General features: G+C 42.0%; 1 protein-coding gene across 1 annotated transcript in view; it reads right to left on the bottom strand.

Moving 5' to 3' along the window:
• The window catches only part of MYO3A (myosin IIIA), a 194,443-nt gene that overhangs the window by 109,896 nt on the left and 65,366 nt on the right, over positions 1 to 19,181 (bottom strand). The window lies entirely within an intron of this gene.

The following is a 19,181-nucleotide window of genomic DNA, read 5'->3' as shown; positions in this document are numbered from 1 at the left end:
AAAATAAATGTTAAAAATACATAATCTAGTAAAACTCAATGTAAATAAGCCAGACTGAATTTCCTAAAGGCTACACTGGAAACTGCTTTCAGACACTGGGGAGTTTTATTTTCAAAGTGAAATGTTTTGGCAACTTCCAATAACCCCACCAGCACCAGGAAGGATCTGGATTTATCACCAAGGGTGGTAAAGTTGCTGACATAGACCCGAGGGCTTGTCTCAGCTTTTCTGCACATGAAGTCATCATCCACTTTATTTGGAGAGCTGTATTTTTCAGTGTTTATTTTTGAACATTACTTAAGCTTTGGAGCTTGTCTCTTGGTAAAGGAAAAGAGAATAGCTCTGAGGATTAGTAAGAAGCACTTCACTCAGTAAACTCTCAAGGGTCTCCGTGCTCAGAGAATGGTCACCGTTGATAAAACGACCCCCCTTTCTCTGTGTATGGCTAGTTTTACATTTTGTAAACTAGGTTCTATCTTCTCTCACCTTATTCCAGAACAGCCTACCTGCTGGTTCCCCTCTCAGTCGTTTCCCCTTCTCATCTCTAACAACACAATCAGAACTCTAACAAACAAACAACAACAACAACAAAAAAAAAACTTTCTCTCAACTTCCAGTTTCCTCCACCTATTGTCTCATCTCTTTGTTTTATTGCAAAATTCCTCAAAGGCTACTCAGTTATTAAGAATGATGAAGTTACCTTCTTCACCTCATCTTGGATGGAGCTTGAAGGAATCATGTGAAGCGAGATAAGCCAGAAAGAGAGAAATGAGTATGGAATGATCTCATTCATGGGCAGAACTTAAGACACAGGAACAGAAAGAGGAAACACAAAGTCAAACTTAGACTGGTGGTACATTGCACCAAAGCAACGACTCTGGGCAAGGAGGGCAGAGAGGGAGTATGGAGAGTGTTTTTTGCAGACAGCCATCTTGGTGAGCTGAGAAATTGTACCCAAGCGCCGACAACTGTACTATAAACTATTAACTTCCCAATACAAAAAAGAAAGGGGAAAAAAAATCTAAAAAAGAAAAAAAATTCTCAACACACTGATCTGTACTAATGTGTTCAGACTCTCTCCAACCCTGAAGAATATCCATTTCAATCCAGGATCTACTTGGAAGAAAATTTATGACATCACATGGCTAAATCACATTGTGAAATTGGTTTCGCCCACTAAGCAGCATCTGAGAAACTCCTTGAAGACGGCCGCCTCTGTCCCTCGGTTCTCTGCCTCCCTTCCCTGGCATCCTAGTCAGACTCTTTCTGGTTCCTTTTCTTCTGTCACATTTGGGGGTTCCCCTCATTTTCATCCTTCATCCTTGCAGCCATTTTCTTCTCTATCGACATTCCTATCTTGATTCTGCAACTTTATTATTTTATTTATTTTTGCCTCCAGGGTTACTGCTGGGACTCGGTGCCTGCACTAGAATCCAGGAACTGCTCCTGGAGGCTATTTTCCCCCTTTTGGTGCCCTTGTTGTTTATTGTTGTTGTTGTCGTCATTATTGTTGTTGTTATTGCTATCGTTGTTGTTGTTGAATAGGACAGAGCGAAATCAAGAGAGGAGGGGATGACAGAGAAGATGAAGAGAAAGATAGACACTCTCAGACCTGCTTCACCGCCTGTGAAGTGACCCCCCCCCCCCGCAGGTGGACAGCTGGGGGCTCCAACTGGGATTCTTACACCAGTCCTCGCGCTTTGTGCCACCTGCGCTTAGCCCGCTTCACCACTGCCCAGCCCCTGATTCAGCAACTTTACTTAGCATTCATGCTGAGCTCCAGATTTTTTCTAACTTACTTATTATTGGATAGAGACTGAGAGAAATTGAAAGGGGAGGAGGAGATAGAGAGGGTGAGAGACAGAGAGACAGTCCTGCTTCACCACTCCTGAACCTTTCCACACCGTAGGTGGGGACCAAGGGCTTGAACCTGGGTCCTTGAGCACTGTAATGTGTGCGCTTAACCAGGTGTGCCACCCCCTGGTCCTCAAGCTCCAGATTTTAACAATCAACTTTCAGCTGGACACTTTGGAACCCAAGTCATTAGATGTGACATATCCCAACTCATCTCCTTGAACAGCAGAGTCCCAAACCTGCTCCAGGACTCTCGTCTCAGTGCATAGAGACTCCAGTCTTCCGACTTTGCAGACAAACTTCAGTACGGTCCTGTTGCCTGAAGCCTGCACAAAGTTCCTGTACAAATCCCATCAGCTCTGCACTTGGATTTCGTCTAGAACCAACCATTCTCACCGCTATCACCTCTACCAGGTTTCACTGAGACTAATCTCCCAGAGCAATTCCAAGTGGCTTTCCTGCTGCCTCCTTGGCTTCTTACACTCTAGTTAAAGCTGCAATCAGAGTGAACTTTTAAAGAAAAAACAAGCAAAACTTATCCTTTCTCCATTTTACTTTCTCCTCAGTAACACCAGTATGATACAATCTTAGCCACATTTCACAATCCACCTCTTCCAAGCCCCTCAGTGCATGTCTCCACACCCTGTAAGATGAATTTCTTAGTGAAGCCACTGCAGTCAATCCTTTGTGTACAGATCAAATTTCATTCACTGGGCTGTACATTCTGTCAGAAGAGGATCCACTTTTCCACAGGAGGTGTTGGAAGAACTAGACATCTTACAAACAGAAAATTAAAAAACAAAAAAAAGATTGCAGACACTAACCTTTCACAAGAATCAACTTTAACTGGATTATTGAAAGTAAAAGCATGCAAAGTAAAACATGCAAAACTATGAAATGCCCAGAGCACAGAAGAAAGACTAATCAATAGGTAATCTTGGGGCTGGAAATGAAAGCACTGTTTATGAAAGAAGAACCTGAACATTTGGATTGATTAAATTTTTTTTTTTTAAATTTTGCTCTGCAAATAATGCTATTGAGAAAACAAAAAAGCAAAGGTATAAACTGGAGAAGAAAGAACTGCAGGCCACATAGCTGACAAAGTACTTCTATCTCCTAAGAGGATCAATTTGATTTATGCTTGCAAATCTTGAAAACATTACTCCACGGAAACTTTATAACATTTACAAGAAGCATGCACTCATTTCAGAAGACTATATGGTTACTATTTTAATCCCTTAATGTGAAGTAGGCAAGAAACTGTTTCTTGTTCCCCAGTTACATCCCAGGAGCAAGTGGACTGTTTAGAAGACTAGGTCTTTACTAAATGTTAACTGAATGGACAGCCCTTGAAAATAATATTATTATGAGAACAAAAAGCAAAGGCACAGAGTTTCTGGTACAGAATTTGCACGTTTGCTGAGCCTAACAAGTGCCATCTAATTGATCTCCCCGTTACCAAAGAGATTCAAATAATACATTATTTTTAAGAAACCAGAGAAAGAAATCCAATTATCTGTTTAATTGAAATAAAGAGCCCTGCATCTTTCATCTGTTTTGATGGGCTCCCTTGGCAGCTAAAGACTTGTTTCTACAGGGAGACAAGCAGACAAGGCTGAAGAATCAATATCTGCCTAGCTGCTCTCTTCTCTCCCTGTGAAGAAAGTGAGTTAGTCTCCGTGTGAATTTGTCTCCTGCGAATTTGTCCTCCATGATGCTATAGTCTCTCTCTGTCTCTCAGTCTCTCTCTCTCTCTCTGAAAATGGCCTAGAGCTGTAAAATCACATTGTGTGAGGCTCCAGTTCCACACAAACAAACAAAAACCCTGTAAATTCAGAGGGAAAAAGTGCACTCTTACCACTCAAGGAAGACAGGTTCTGCAATGAGAGTAGCCTAGAATGTTCCTAGCTATGACCACAGAATGCGAACTCAGACCTACAGGGATGCAGAGGTTACACAGGCTCCTGTGCTGAATATAGGCCCCAGATCAAATCAATGGGGTTTACATTTAACTATATTTATATAATTTCCCCAGACTTGGGAGTTACTCTCTTCCTTGATCCAGATTTCTAGTCCCATTTCCAACTCTGACACCATATCCGCAGACAATACCTTTGTTCCAACTGCATGCTAGCTGTCGAACTCAGGCAAAAATCAGTCATGGGCCCCTTGGAATATACCTAAAACAGACCTACTAGCTTTTTCCAATATGGAGACCCTGAATCTCACCTGCTATATTCTTGCTTTTAGGTTCCTGATTATTAAACACTTTGTTCTGCTTTATATCTTAATGCTTTCTTCAGATACCAAGTTGCAGATGCTACCATGATGCCAACCTGACTTCCCTGGGCAGATGACCTCAACAATGTACCCTGGAATCTCACCTCTCCAGAGCCCTGCCTCACTAGGAAAAGATAGAAACAGGCTGGCAGTATGAATCAACCTGCCAATGCCCATGTTCAGAGGGGAAGCAATTACGGAAGCCAGACCTTCCACCTTCTGCACCCCATAATGATCCTAGGTCCATACTCCCAGAGGGATAAAGAGTAGGAAAGCTATCAGGGGAGGGGGTGGGATATAGAGTTCTGGTGGTGGGGACTGTGTAGAATTGTACCACTCTATAAAAAGGAAACACTGGTGGTCCGGGAGGTGGCGCAGTGATAAAGCTTTGGACTCTCAAGCATGAGATCCCGAGTTTGATCCCTGGCAGCACATGTGCCAGAGTGATGTCTGGTTCTTTCTCTCTCCCTCTGTCTTTCTCATAAATAAATAAAATTAAAAAAAAGGAAACACTGACAAAAACATAGGATTTTTATAAATCCTATGTTTTATAAATAAGTATTTATAAAAAAAAGTAGTTAACTCACATCTGTAGCCTTGGGAGAACTGCTGTAAGCTTCCAGTGGAGGGGGTGTGACACAGAACTCTGCTGGTTGGAATGGTTTGGAGTGTAACCCTGTTATATTGTATTTTTTTAAAAGGATTTCTCTCTTTTTAAAATTTTTATTATATTTATTTATTGGATAGAGACAGCCAGAAATCAAGAGGGCAGGGGGTGATAGAGAAGGAGAGAGACAGAGAGACACCTGCAGCCCTGCTTCACCACTCATAATGCTTTCCCCCTGCAGGTGAGGACCTGGGGCTCGAACCCGGGTCCCTGTGCATTGTAATACATGTGCTGAACCAGGTGCACCACCACCCGGCCCTATATTGTATTTTTTAAAATCAATATAACATCACTTGTAAACAAATGAAAACATGAAAAAAAAATTGTACCTCTCTTAGTCTATGGTCTTGTTGATATTTTTTATTTTATAAATGAAGTAATTTTTTTAAAAAAGTGGAGACTCAGATAGGATCATACATATCCTGAGAAGATGGAGGATGAGTGTGTCATATGCAGGAATGAGATCTGCAAGCATGATAAGCTAACAATGAGGTTAAGGACCTGGGACAGATTTGACAAAGTAAGTTGAGCATGTGTATAATAAAAGACAAATTAAAGGAGGGAATGTTTGTAATGATGTGGACAACCAGGGTCAAGGCAGTAGCTTAACAGTAGGGCTACATCTCACACACAGAGTCCTGAGTTAGATCCCTGGCAGCACGTGGAAGCAGCATGGATGGTGGAGGGGCTCTTTGCATTCTTTCTCCCTCTCTCTCTCTCTCTCTCTCTCTCTCTCTCTCCCTCTTTATCATTCTAAAAATGGGGGGGGGGGGGGGAGAAATGTAGACCAGAGAAGGGGCTAGTGATAATTCACATGTTAGATCCTGGACTTGATCTCCAGAACCTCATTTTAAAAAGTATGACTGATATTGTTTAGTATATAAACTATTTTTTGTTTTACTAGTATTTCAATATTGATTTACAAAATGATAAGATAACAGGGGTGGAATTCCACACTGTCCCCACCACCAGAGTTCTGTGTCCCCCTTCCCTCCACTGGAAATTACAGCAGTTCTTCCAAGGTTGCAGATGTGTGTTGCAGATGTGTGTTGCAGATGTGTGTTGCAGACATGTGCTGACTATTATTTCTGTAACTATATATATATATATATATATATATATATATGCCCTTTTTTTCTATAATCCTGATTTCTCTTCCTTTCTAAGTCACACCTATACCTATTACTACTTCCAAATGTTCTCCCTTTTAATTTATATTTTTATTAGTGATTTAATAATGATTAACAAGATTATAAGATAACAGGGGTATTATAATTCCATATAGTTCCCACCACCAGAGTTCCATGTCCCATCCTCTGTTGGTATGCATGAGACCCCTTCTGTTTCATTTGGTTTAAATCCCCCCTGCTTAACACTATTCTATTTACATAACCACTTCATTCTATTTATATAACCGCTGTTAACAAGCACCTCCCTCCAGGGCATTGGTTCAATCCCCACTGTTTCATGATATGTTTTTGCTCCACCCCCCCTCCTTGTCACACCCTGATCCTCTCCTTGTCACGCTCTGATTGTCACCAGTCACTTTTCTCTCCACCCTCTCTATGTCACATCCTATTTCCACCCTACTTGGGAAGTATATATAAAGACAGCATTGTGAGTTTTAGAGTACTGAACTTTACCTTGAGTTTAGCTTAGCTCGTCTTAGATTGTGCTGCGTCCTGCATGAATAAAGAGATACTGCCTACAGCTCAACTATGAGTCCCTGGTCGTCTGTTACCTGCCCGTGAAGCCAGCCCGGTGAAAACAACCTAACCCGTGGAAAACAACATATGGCGCCTGAACAGGGACTGAAATAAGCCCTGAAACATGGACCGGCATCAACGTGGGACCCTACCCACCCATCATCCAGATAAGTAAACTTGGCTACCCATCCATCATGGGTTGCCTTTCTACTTACGAAGAGGTTTGCCAAAGCCTCTACTGTTTCATCATGAGACAGTTACTCTGTCTCTGGAACATTTTGCTCTGGGCCAAACTTTGTTTCCCTGACTGGGAACTTTGGTTTCTTATGACCGGGATCATAGAGCTTGGGAGATGCACGGAGATTTCTCCTTGGACTTTCTGGATTCCCTCTCTCATGTTTCCCAAGGAAAAGGACTACATTTCGCTCCAGGCCATAATTTCGTTCTTTATGACCGTGATCCTAGACCTTGGGACATGCATGGGGATTTCCCCTGGGACTTTCTGGACTTCTTCTCGCATGTTTCCCATGGAGAAGGACTACTCTAATTTGAAGAACATTCTCAAGTACCCTGGCAGTTCCCAAGTATGGAGACATGTGGTTAGTTCTACTCTCCTGATTGGATTCTTTCTTCAATGGGAAGACGCTTTTAAAATTGGGTGCCTGAAGCAATCCAGCAGGAACAGTCAGAAACACCCTAAATGGAATTTCGAGGACCTTTTTGGACTAGGTCGCCCTCCGGGGATTCTTAATCCTACATGGTGAGATCTTGATAATCTGGTTCAAATTGCGTTTCATAAGAGAATGATTTGAATGACTGAATTTTTGTTTGACATTGACTTAAAAAAAAAAATGCTGGACGCAGCCATGATTTCTAGAGACATCCAGAAACAATCCAAAAAGTTGTTTTTTCCCTCCTTTGATTTCTCTTTTACATCTTGACATGAATCTGAAACGTTTAATCCTGAAAACTGTATGAGTTATGGGTGGGGCAGATAGTGCAATGATTATGTTAATTATTCTCATGCCTGAGGCTTTTAACCGTGGTTCTTCTGTTTACCTTTCCACATTTTATTGAGTTTAAACTGTTTAAACAACCTTAAAATCATACTAGAAAGGACTTCCAATTATAATGGAGTTATCAATTATAGTAAACTTCTAATCTGCTACAAGTTTTGTTCAACAAGTAAGTGAATTTCAGCTGTCAAAGTCTTCACATGAAAAAGCATCTACTCAAATGGAATTCCTGGAAATCCATTTGGATCCGGTTCTCTGACATCGTCCCTGGAAACCAATGATGAGACCTGGCACGACCTGAAGAAACCATCGGACTTACTGGTACACACTGCTGTGTTTCTCAAAGACTAACTTCAGCCAGTTGCCTTGAAACTTTATAGACCATGTCCCCTCGCCTGCAGGCTCTGTCCCAGAGGCAGAAAGCTCCCCCTCCTTATTAGGTTATGCCCACAAAGGCATGAAGCGCCCCAAGAGGCAAGAGATGCCCACAGAGGCAGGAATCGCCCTTTGAGGCAAGAGATGCCCCCAGAGGCATGAAGCACTCCCAGAGGCAAGAAATGCCCTTTCGCCTGCTAGGCCTTGCCCTTTGAGGCAAGAAAAGCTCCACTTGGCATCACACTGGTTATTGCTGCTCGCCTATTTTGTTTTCCATGTCATATGCCAGTTCTTTTGAAAATGCCTGTACAATATACATTTCTGTTCACCCCGCAATGGCCATTAGTTAAAAAGAAAGGGGGAATTGTTGGTATGCATGAGACCCCTTCTGTTTCATTTGGTTTAAATCCCCCCTGCTTAACACTATTCTATTTACATAACCACTTCATTCTATTTATATAACCGCTGTTAACAAGCACCTCCCTCCAGGGCATTGGTTCAATCCCCACTGTTTCATGATATGTTTTTGCTCCACCCCCCCTCCTTGTCACACCCTGATCCTCTCCTTGTCACACTCTGATTGTCACCAGTCACTTTTCTCTCCACCCTCTCTATGTCACATCCTATTTCCACCCTACTTGGGAAGTATATATAAAGACAGCATTGTGAGTTTTAGAGTACTGAACTTTACCTTGAGTTTAGCTTAGCTCGTCTTAGATTGTGCTGCGTCCTGCATGAATAAAGAGATACTGCCTACAGCTCAACTATGAGTCCCTGGTCATCTGTTACCTGCCCGTGAAGCCAGCCCGGTGAAAACAACCTAACCCGTGGAAAACAACAATCCTCCCCATTGGAAACTTCCCTATTCTTTTTTTTGCTCCTCTCTTTCCAGATCCAGAAGACTTCTCTCTCCCCCTCTGGGAATATGGACCAAAATTCCTTATGGGTAAATTAGTTTTTGACACTCAGTAAAAAAAGAACACTGAAAGTAAGATTCCATAGGGTATTATGAAGGCAGGCTTGTGTGGAACAGACAAGTTTTAGGCTTGTCCATTTAAAGTTGGGAAGATAAATGTTTTTACAGAAGATCTATTACTACAATCATTTCCTAAGAGGACATGTTATCACCAGGAATACTGGAAGTTTAATAACCTTATCTAAATCAATGTCATCCAAATTGCCAAACCACACAATCTTTGCTGCTTTTTCCAGTCATGGAATGATTTGATTTTTCAACCTAATGTGCTTCATAAGCATGTGTACAGGAAGGTATATTATTACCTAGAGTATGGATGACTGGCTTATTCTGATGAGAAATTGTGGAGTGAAAAACTAGTTTTTACTGTTTATGTAGAATTTATCAGGGTAATTGTGAAGATAGTGTAGCTCTATGACTAGCAGTGCTCTGGGAAGGATTTCAGTGAAAAAAAAAATCAATGCCAGGGTTATCACTGGGGCTTGGTGCCTGCACTATGAATCCACTGCTCCTGGAGGCCATTTTTTTCCCTTTTGTTGCCGTTGTTTGTTGTTATTGTTATTACTGTTGTTGGATAGGACATAGAGGAGTAAAGAGAGGAGGGGAAGACAGAGAGGAGGAGTGAAAGATAGACACCTGCAGATCTGCTTCACTGCTTGTGAAGCGAACCCCTTGCAGGTGGGGAGCCAGGGCCTCAAACCGGGATCCTTACTCTGGTCATTGCACTTTGTGCCATGTGTGCTTAACCCGCTTCATTACCACACTATCACCCAGCCCCTGACAAATAACTAACTTCCTTCCTTCCTTCCTTCCTTCCTTCCTTCCTTCCTTCCTCCCTCCCTCCCTCCCTCCCTCCCTTTTCTTTTTTCTGTCTTCTTCCTATCCTCAGGGCAGTGATCAAGGCTAATTTCACATAACAGGGCTCAAGTCTTAGTAGCTACAGAAATCCATGGGAAGGTACCTGGTTGTCTAGCGTATCTCAGTGCCTGTTTACACCTTTTCTGGTTTGATGACTGAGTGGGGGCTAAGTGCTGTGCTCGGCCAGGCTAACCTTGCTGGGGAAGCCACTGGCCACTGCAACTGCCTCTTATCTCTGTGGTCTGCACCATTCATTACTCGTGGGCAGGACCACACACAGTGGGCTGCTTGGAAAAACACAGATACATTTCTGCCACTTGGCTGAGTCTTCCACATTCTGGAGATAGCAGGGAAAAAACATAACAGAAACACAAAGACACAATTTTCCTACTCATTGGCTCACACCTGCACTCTTCCCAATGGCATGTTGCTGCATGAATATTATTGTTTGGCTTTAGATTAAGCCTCATATTTAAAAAGCCACACAACAGAAATATGTAAGATTATAGTATCTGTGGATGAAAAGAATTATCTCATGCAATCCAATCTTAACAAACATGGAAAGTGAGGTCAGAAAGTCTGTGACATGTCCAATGTTGCACTAAAATTCAGAGAACCGGGTGATTAAGATTACCTCTCCATTTCTGCTCTGATTTCTCGGACTTCCCTGCAAAGCACACACAGTAGAGCCCTAGACCATAAATGTTTCCACATCCACTATATTCATTCATCCATCCATCCATCCATCCATCCATCCATCCATCCATCCATCCATCCATTTGTTGATTCATTCAAAAATATCCTGATAGCATAGTGGTTTTGCAAAAAAGGCATTCATGCTAGAGGCTCTGATGTGCCAGGTTTAAACCCTAGAATCATCAAAATCCAGAACTTAGCAGTGCTCAGGTAAAAAATATATATATAATGACATTGCTGGCATATCTACTATCCTCAGGCACTGCCAGAAGCTGTATATATCACCAGAAATGATCCCTTTTATAGAGGCCACATAGTCTGAAGAAGAACCAGCAATAAACATATAAACAAAACTGTGAAGATAAGTTCAACTGGGACTGATATGTCAAGGCAGATCATTATTGAAGGAGACTATATTAAAATAAAAAATATATCCTTGGCTACTGCATCAAATACCCAATTAATAGGCAAAGCTATTTTTATTCACGAGTTTTGAAAATACATTCATCATGCACAGTTAATTTAGATCCATAAATTAGTTTACTAAAGCTTTCTCCATTAGATAAGCTCTGGATAAGCTATTACGGTTGTAATGAATGATTAGGAAAGGCTAAAGTGTACTCTGTGAATAAAATTTTTAAAATGAATCAGCAATTATGAAAATATTTTCATGTCTTCTTCAGAAACAGATGTATGCTAAGCACCTAAATAGAAAATGGTACATAGCAAGTATTCAGTGAATATATATAGGATGAAGATATGAATTGAAAATGATGTTCAAAGGAAGATATATATATAATTTTGACAAGAACCCTGCTTAGATCTAGCCTGGTAGTGCTAGTGATAATACTGTTATTTTTAAATATTTATTTATTTATTCCCTTTGTTGCCCTTGTTTTATTGATGCCATCATTGTTGTTGGATAGGACAGAGAGAAATAGAAAGAGGAGGGGAAGACAGGGAGGAGAGAAAGACAGACATCTGCAGACCTGTTTCACCACTTAATGAAGCGACTCCCCTACGGTGGGGAACTGGGGGCTCGAACTGGGATCCTTAGGCCCGTCCTTGTGCTTTGCGCCATATGTGCTTAACCTGCTGAGTACAACCCGACTCCCGATAATACTGTTCTTAAACCTCCTATAATAGATTTGTCCTTGTCCTCCTCCTCCTCCTCCCCTTCTCCTTATACCCCCTCCCCTTTGCCTCCAGCTCTACCACTGGGGCTCAGTGACTGCTTGATGAGTCCACCATTCCTGGCGACCATTATTTTTTTCCTTGAAAAATTTATTTTGGATAAAGACAGAAAGAAATTGAGGGTCATGGGGAAGATAGAGAGTGGGAAAGGAAGAGAAACAACTGCAGACCTGCTTTACTACTTGGGAAGCTTCCCTCCTACAGATGGAGACGGTGGGCTTGAATCTGGGTTCTGTGCACGGTAACATGTACACTGAACCAGTTGCACCACCACCTAGTCCCCTTGAGTAGATTGTGATCAACTGTAAGTACTTTAAATTTTGGGGGGGGGGTGAAAGAGTGAATGTTTTGTTTTCACTAAACTTCTACTGTGGCACCAACAGAATCTTATTGATATTTTTGGTATTTGAATTACTGCTAATGGTGATTGTTGATAACATTGTTGACATATCTACTACCCTCAGGCACTGATTGTATATATAATTTGTTTTTTCAAAATGATTTTATACTTCTATCATGTGCCTTTTGCCTTCATGTTATAGAATTGGTTTCCACTCTTGTTACTTTATTAAATGTTTAATTTCTGCAGAGCAAACTCTCCATCCAGAAGATTTCTGTTCTCTTGTGGAAAGTGAAGCTTGTTAACTGGATTACGTTTTTCATTTCCTCTGCAACACTAGAGAGACATTGCTTCAGCCTAGAAATATTTTCTCACTCGGCTGTCAAAGGTCATAGGAGCCCTTAGGGTGGCTATTACAGCTTCCCTTGTATTTCAGCTCAGCCCACTGCAAAAGGAAACGCTTGCAGCTCAGTGTTAAATGTTTCCCTCCGCACTATTCTGTTGTGCTGGCATCATACAACGGCTCTATCTGCTTCTACTTTGGTGAAACAGACTCTTGTGAATATCACTTTCTACCCTCCAAGAAGAGTCAGGCGTGCTAGGGTAGCAGGACAATTTTCCAGTCTCTAGTACAAAACCTCACAGACTCCCACTGAAGCATCCAGGAAGACGAGTTTTTTCTTTACCTGCAGCCTGAATGCTTAGGCCCTGTGTGAAGTTGTGAAAGGCTGATGGGGAAGGAAGCACATGCCAGTCTGAGACTGGAGGGAGAAACATCACAGTCACCCCATCCTAGCCAGCGCTCCCTCCAAATTTCAGTTGCTTTTTGTTGTTGTTGTTCACAGAGCCAGCCCTTCCCCTTTCACACAGGACCCTGCAGAGATCTGGACTGTATAGATAATATGGACATACACAGCAGCTCTGAGGAAGAGGCTGAGGTTGTTAAAGAGATAAACAAAAGCAGATGAGAGTCTATACCTATAACATTTTCCTTAATTTAGCCAAAAGCTCCATCCAAGTCTTTTCCCTACAATTTTCCTTCATGTGGGTACTGAAATAAATGAAGTAAGTGCCTGCAAGGGATTCTGCAAGCCTTTGCATGTGGGTCATGACATCTCTGCAGCTGCCACACTCCAAGTCACTTCTTCAAGTAGCTTTTCTTTAATGCTTTTCATCCTTTCACGACCGTGACCAAGGCTCCCTGTTCCGAAGCAGGGGGTGACAAAGGTCCAGGAAAACGAGCACTCTCAGCTTTGCAGGCTCTATGTGGTCTGTGTCACATCTATTCAGCCTTGGCCTGACATACCTAACACATAAGCAAACAGAAATGACTGTGCTGGGGAAAGCTTTATAGACAGAGGTGGCAGGCCAGATTTGTGGTGTATAAGCCACAGTTTACTGACCTCCTGATAAATCCGAGGGAGAGAGAAGTGTCTGCAGGAAAGGGAGGTAGCAGACAGCCCCAGAGATCACAGCTCAAAGGGTAGAGAGTCCTTTTAAACCACACGTGAACTAAAGACTGGAGCACGGATTACCACTGCGAAGGAAACTAGCTTAAAAATTAAGCCCTGAAATGTTCAGTATTTTGTTACAAATTTATGAGCCAGTGAGTGGCGAAATAGGCTCCCTATTATATTTAGTGCAACTGCTGAGTGCTCTTGGAGGTGATGCAGTGAATAAATTCCTTCTGACACTTAATTTCTTTATTTGTCAAAGGAAAAGAGGCGCAGAGGCAAAGAGAAAGTGAGCCCACAGCACAAAGCTTGCCCACTTCAGTGGAGCTCAGGCTGGCTCCGTGGGACGAGTCCAGCAAAGGAGACACCCCCCCCCCCAAATCAGCTATTCTGCCAACCCTTACATCTGAATCTTGTTGTAAGATTTTCATTAAAAGAAAATCTTTTCTTCTAATAAAAGGGAAGGTCCAGAGCCCCTGTTGCACCAGGATTGGGAATTTTGTAGCCCAGAATCTTTACTTTTGCTCCTATAACTGACAGGGAGAATTTGGAGGACTCCCGGGGCGAAGTCAGGAGTTGACTTCTCTTACCAAAAAAGGAAGAGAGAAAAATGAAATGGATGGTAACAACAGTAGGTCTGGCGCAGAAAGGAAGTGAAAGCAGGGCCCTAGAAGTGAGTAAAAACAGACATCAGCCTCTGCATGGGGACATCCACCTTTGCTCCAATGGCTCATGTGTTCCTCTAACAAGTTGTTTTTTTTTTTCCCCAAATGAAAAGCTTAACATACTTAAAATCATAGTCACTGCAATTCTTTGTAGAGTTAGCATGGTGGCCCAAGACACCAACGGGCAAGTTTTGGCCACTTTGCCCTGTAATAGTTCCACACTGCACTCACCACCAAAGCTGACCTCTTAATTTTCCATGACTTGCAGTTATAAGCTTCTTTGATCACCACTCATGACAAAGTGGTGAAGAACATTAAGTTACATTTCCCACAAATGCTCCAGCTGTTTGTTTCTGTGTAATCAATATCTCTAGTAAGGTACCCAGGAAACTGGATAGATAGCCTGCAGGCAACACTGTAATACTCACCTATCTCCTATTCAAAAACACAACGAAATACACACATGTTCACTTCCACCTAAGAAACAACCTGCATTAAGAAATGCACGATACAGGGCCAGGCGGTGACACTCCTGGTTAAGCGCTCACATTATAGTGCGCAAGGACCTGGGTTCAAGCCCCTGGTCTGTCTCCACCTGCAGGGGGTGAAATAGAAGTGCAGGTGTCTCTTTGTTTCTCTCCCCCTCTGTGTCTCCCCCGCCTTCTCAATTTTTCTCTGTCTCTCTCCAATAATAAATAAATAAAATAAAAAATACATAATTCTTTATGATCTGAACATTAAGCATGTGAGATCTGGCTGGGCTAGTGGCTCTTTCTGTGGACTAAGAGACAGACAGACAGAGTTTTCAGGTTCAAAACCTATACTTCCCAGAAGATGGTCATTCAGTTCGGTAAAAAAAAAAAAAAAGGCTGAACATTAAGCAGAACTCACATGCGAAAGGAATTAACTTTACTAAGGCTACCAGCTGGTCTAAGCAGCATACACCATGTAGAAATTCCTTTTAAGTGGTTCTGGGCAGATGGAAAGTTCCTATTGGTTCTTTGAAAGGAAGCAGATATTTAGAACCTAAAGGAAAATTGTTCCACTGGAAAAAAAATCTTGTCTGTGTTGCAAATATGACTTCTCTGAGCTACTATTTTTAGCTATAGTGATATGCTTCTACATAGTGAAACAAAATTGACATCTTCATTTGCAACCTATTTGATGACCATTCTCCATCTGCCAAGGCTTTCTTTTTTAAAATTTTTAAAAAATATATCTTTATTTGTTGGATAGAGACAGCCAGAAATTGAGAGGAAAGGGGTTGATAGAGAGGGAGAGAGACAGAGAGACACCTGCAGCACTGCTTCACCCCTTGTGAAGCTTTCCCCCCTGGGGACCAGGAGCTCAAACCTGGGTCCTTGGGCACTGTAACAACGGCACCAACACCTGGCCCCGCCAAGATTTTCTAACCCCTTCCTTCTCGCTAATAGAGACAAGAGATCAGGGAAGAAACAGAGTAAGTAGAAATTTGCTGTAAAGCTAGAGCGACATTTATTTCAGTACTCAGTATCTCGTGCCATTGTGAGCATCTGTGGACCAGACATTATCAGAGAATAACAATCCAGCTACGGCAAACATGGCAGGGGGTGGGGGGACTCCCTGGTGGTTTTTCTTTTCAACGAGTAACTGCAGAGAAAGTTGCTGAAGAGTGTCTTACTGCCTCTACAACATGTACTTTTTCCTCAAGAATAAATAATATACATTCTGCTTTAAAAAGAAAAAAATGGCCCCCCCAAAAGTATAAGGAAAATGTCACCTCTAACTGCATTCCCAAAGTAGTGTATAAAAATTAGTAGAAACTACTTGTACCAGGCTCCTTTTAAACCGCCCATAAATCTCAAACCTAACTCCCCACCCCCACCCCTACAGCTTCTGGTGTTTGTAATAGCCCTGAAAGCTTTTAACCTTTTAAAACCTCTGCCCATCTCTTAGTCCCTGTATGCGTAACTGTGAAATATTTGTCAACCTTCCTTTTTGTATAAAAGGGGGAAATCTTTCTGAACCTCAGAAGTTCAGGGCATTAGCTAATTCTGGGTCTGGTGAGCCAGTAATAAACTCTGTTTTCCGACAGCCCCAAGGTGTCCTGGCTTTGTTGGCCAATTTCCAGATTTACAAAAATACCAAGAGATAATCACTACTGGGACTTCCATGTTTCCTCTTATTCATTTCTCCCTGTATTTTTTTTTAAAGCAAGCTGACAGTTTGATCTTTGTGCTAGTTTTCATTTTCACGTTTGAGCCTCTCTTGTTAAAAAGGATAAACTCTTCCTGCTCTGAACAATGGCTAACTCTTCTGATTCTACTCTCCTTGCTCTGAACAATGTCTAACTTTTCTGATTCTATATTTGCTTTCCCTCAGGACTCCCCTCATGTCTGCATCACCAAGTCCTCGATCTCATCAGCATATAATTGTGTTCTAGTATCTTCCACCTTTAAAAGTCTCTTCTGCCCAGCACCCCTTGCCTCCTCCTCACAGAGCAGAACTTATTAAAGGAGTTCAGAGTCCCCTACCTCTTCTTCACCTCACCAATCCCCCTCTCAAACTCATCCAGTGGCGGGGGGAGGGGTCATCTTTTGCCAAGATCACTGAGGAACTCATGTCTAGATTCAGATTCAGCATGACTAGTTATCTTTAAGTGTGGCCCAAAGGGACAGGTCTACCTGACATAGTTCTAAAAGGACAGGTCACTCAAAATTTATAAGTTGGGTTAAACAGAAGAAAGTGAGTGACTCTTAGCACTTTGTTCCCAGCACCTGTTTTGCAAGAAATAGCTAATATGTTAAAACTGAATTTGCAAACAAAAAAAGGACCATCCAACAGAAATTCACATCCCAGCCTATCCTGCTAGTCCCTGGCCTTCATGGCAAATAGCAGAGTGCCATCCCACTAAGAAGAGGCACTGCACAGAAAAGCCATTTGGCCCAAGAGGCCAGGTGACCTGGTGGCTTCAAGACAACTTTGTCCTCTTTGCCCTGGAGCCCAACGCCTGATTCTTCAGCCCTCCCTCTTCTACTGGCATAAATACCCCCACCCCAACAAACGATGGGAGAGGTAGATCTCAGCAAAGCTACCACCTCCACTGTACTCCAAAAGACAAAGAACCTTTCCTTCCTTATTTTTATTTATTTCTGCAAAAGCCGGTGTTACAGCGTGTGGTAGGACCACATTCAACATCATCAGTCCTATTTGTCAGCACTATTTTTCCTTGAAAATCTTTGGTTCAGGAGACTTGCAAGAGACCAGTCACCTTTGCCCTTCCTCCCTGGAAGGCTAAAGTCCCTAAATCCACTATTCTAGCTCCTCTCCTTTTATGGGCTCTTAAGGACTAGGTCCTCCTAGGGGTCTGCACCAGGCCTCCTTTAGTACTGTCCCAAACACCTGCACTCAGTGACCTCATCTAGTATGACAGCATTGAATACTTCAATAAGCAAAGGACTCATGAGCTTCCGCCATTGTGTAGCCTTCAGTCCCACAGCCTAGACTCTTACATCCAACTGCCTACATGGTAGCTCTACCTTCCTGTTCAATGGTGTGTCAGACTTAACGCACTCCAATCACAATTCATAACCACCTTCTACCCAATTTGAGTAAGCATAGGGAATTTACTTTAGCATTCATGGGCAGGAGATAGCAGGTACATATTAAGCTGAGCTGCTCAGTTGTAAAGAGAGAAAGAGAAAGAGAGAGAGAGAGGTGTGGGGTAGAACATTTAAATCGATATGAGAATCAATCAGACACTAACAGTATCTTACTACCATCTCTATTGCAGAGACTGAAATTTGCCATAGTTAGCTATTATCTAACTCCTCTTTCTTTTTGATAAACACTGGGCATTTATTTGACTTTCGATTTTCCCCTTAGGAAACGCCACCCAGCTGTATTTACATAAATGTATACAAATCTAACTTCAACAGTGAACTTAAATCCAAATTCTCAATCTAAATTCAACAGTGAATCATAATTTTCCAAGACTAAAATTTTTGTTAAATACAGCATTTTTTTTGTTGTTGTTGCAGAGATTACAAAACTAAATGAGGAAACAGAAAAATTAGAGGAGTTGAACACCCAGAAATCCTTATAAGCCTAGCAGTAAGAGACAAGAGGCATGGCATTTTAAATTCTACCCCCAAGACTAAAAAATTCTTCTCTAAGTCTCAAACACTATACTCAAAAATGATAAATATTAAAAGTAAAAATTTCTGCTTCCTCTCCCCTGGCCAAATATGTGGTTCAAAGTCTTGGCCACTACAAAGCACAAATGTTTGTAGTAAGTTACTAGCAGTAAGCTTAGTACTAAGGCCTTTGACAGAATGGCAAAACTGTATCCAGAGACAAAAAAATGTGTAGGCATTGCTCTCCACTTAACCTATGTATCTGTCTCACCTTGCTTTGCTGCCAAAACAATACTTATCTATTCTCAGTGTCTGGTCTCCAGTGAGGCACTGCAGAGTTCAACAGTTATTCTATGTAAATGTGTCTTTTCTAATACAACAATGCCAAAAGAAGAAAAAAACCAGTCAAATCCTATACCATTTTTTGAAAGAAAAGAAACAGAGAAGCAATGCTATAGTATTTGTTGCAATCTGTATAATGTAGGTCAAGGCTCTTGATAAGCCCTTAGGTAGTATTTATCTCACTCTAAGATACATTTTTTTCCCTCCAGGGTTATTGCTGGGCTCGGTGCCTGCACCATGAATCCACCGCTCCTGGAGGCCATTTTTCCCCCTTTTTGTTGCCCTTGTTGTTGTAGCCTCGTTGTGGTTATTATTATTGCCATTGTTGATGTTGTTCGTTGTTGGATAGGACAGAGAGAAATGGAGAGAGGAGGGGAAGACAGAGAGGGGAAGAGAAAGACAGACACCTGCAGACCTGCTTCACCACCTGTGAAGTGACGCCCCTGCAGGTGGGGAGCCGGGGGCTCGAACTGTGATCCTTACGCCGGTCCCTGAGCTTTGCGCCACATGCGCTTAACCCACTGCGCTTCCGCCCGACCCCCTAAGATATATTTTTTATAAAGACTAATAATTTATATGACAGAAAGGTCAAAATGTATACATACAGAATTTTTCAGGATGCATTGTCGTTTTTAGGAAAAAG

The sequence above is a fragment of the Erinaceus europaeus genome, chromosome 6 (assembly GCF_950295315.1).
Source record: "Erinaceus europaeus chromosome 6, mEriEur2.1, whole genome shotgun sequence".
NCBI classification, from domain to species: Eukaryota; Metazoa; Chordata; class Mammalia; order Eulipotyphla; family Erinaceidae; genus Erinaceus; species Erinaceus europaeus.
This window is presented reverse-complemented; position numbering and strand designations above follow the sequence as displayed.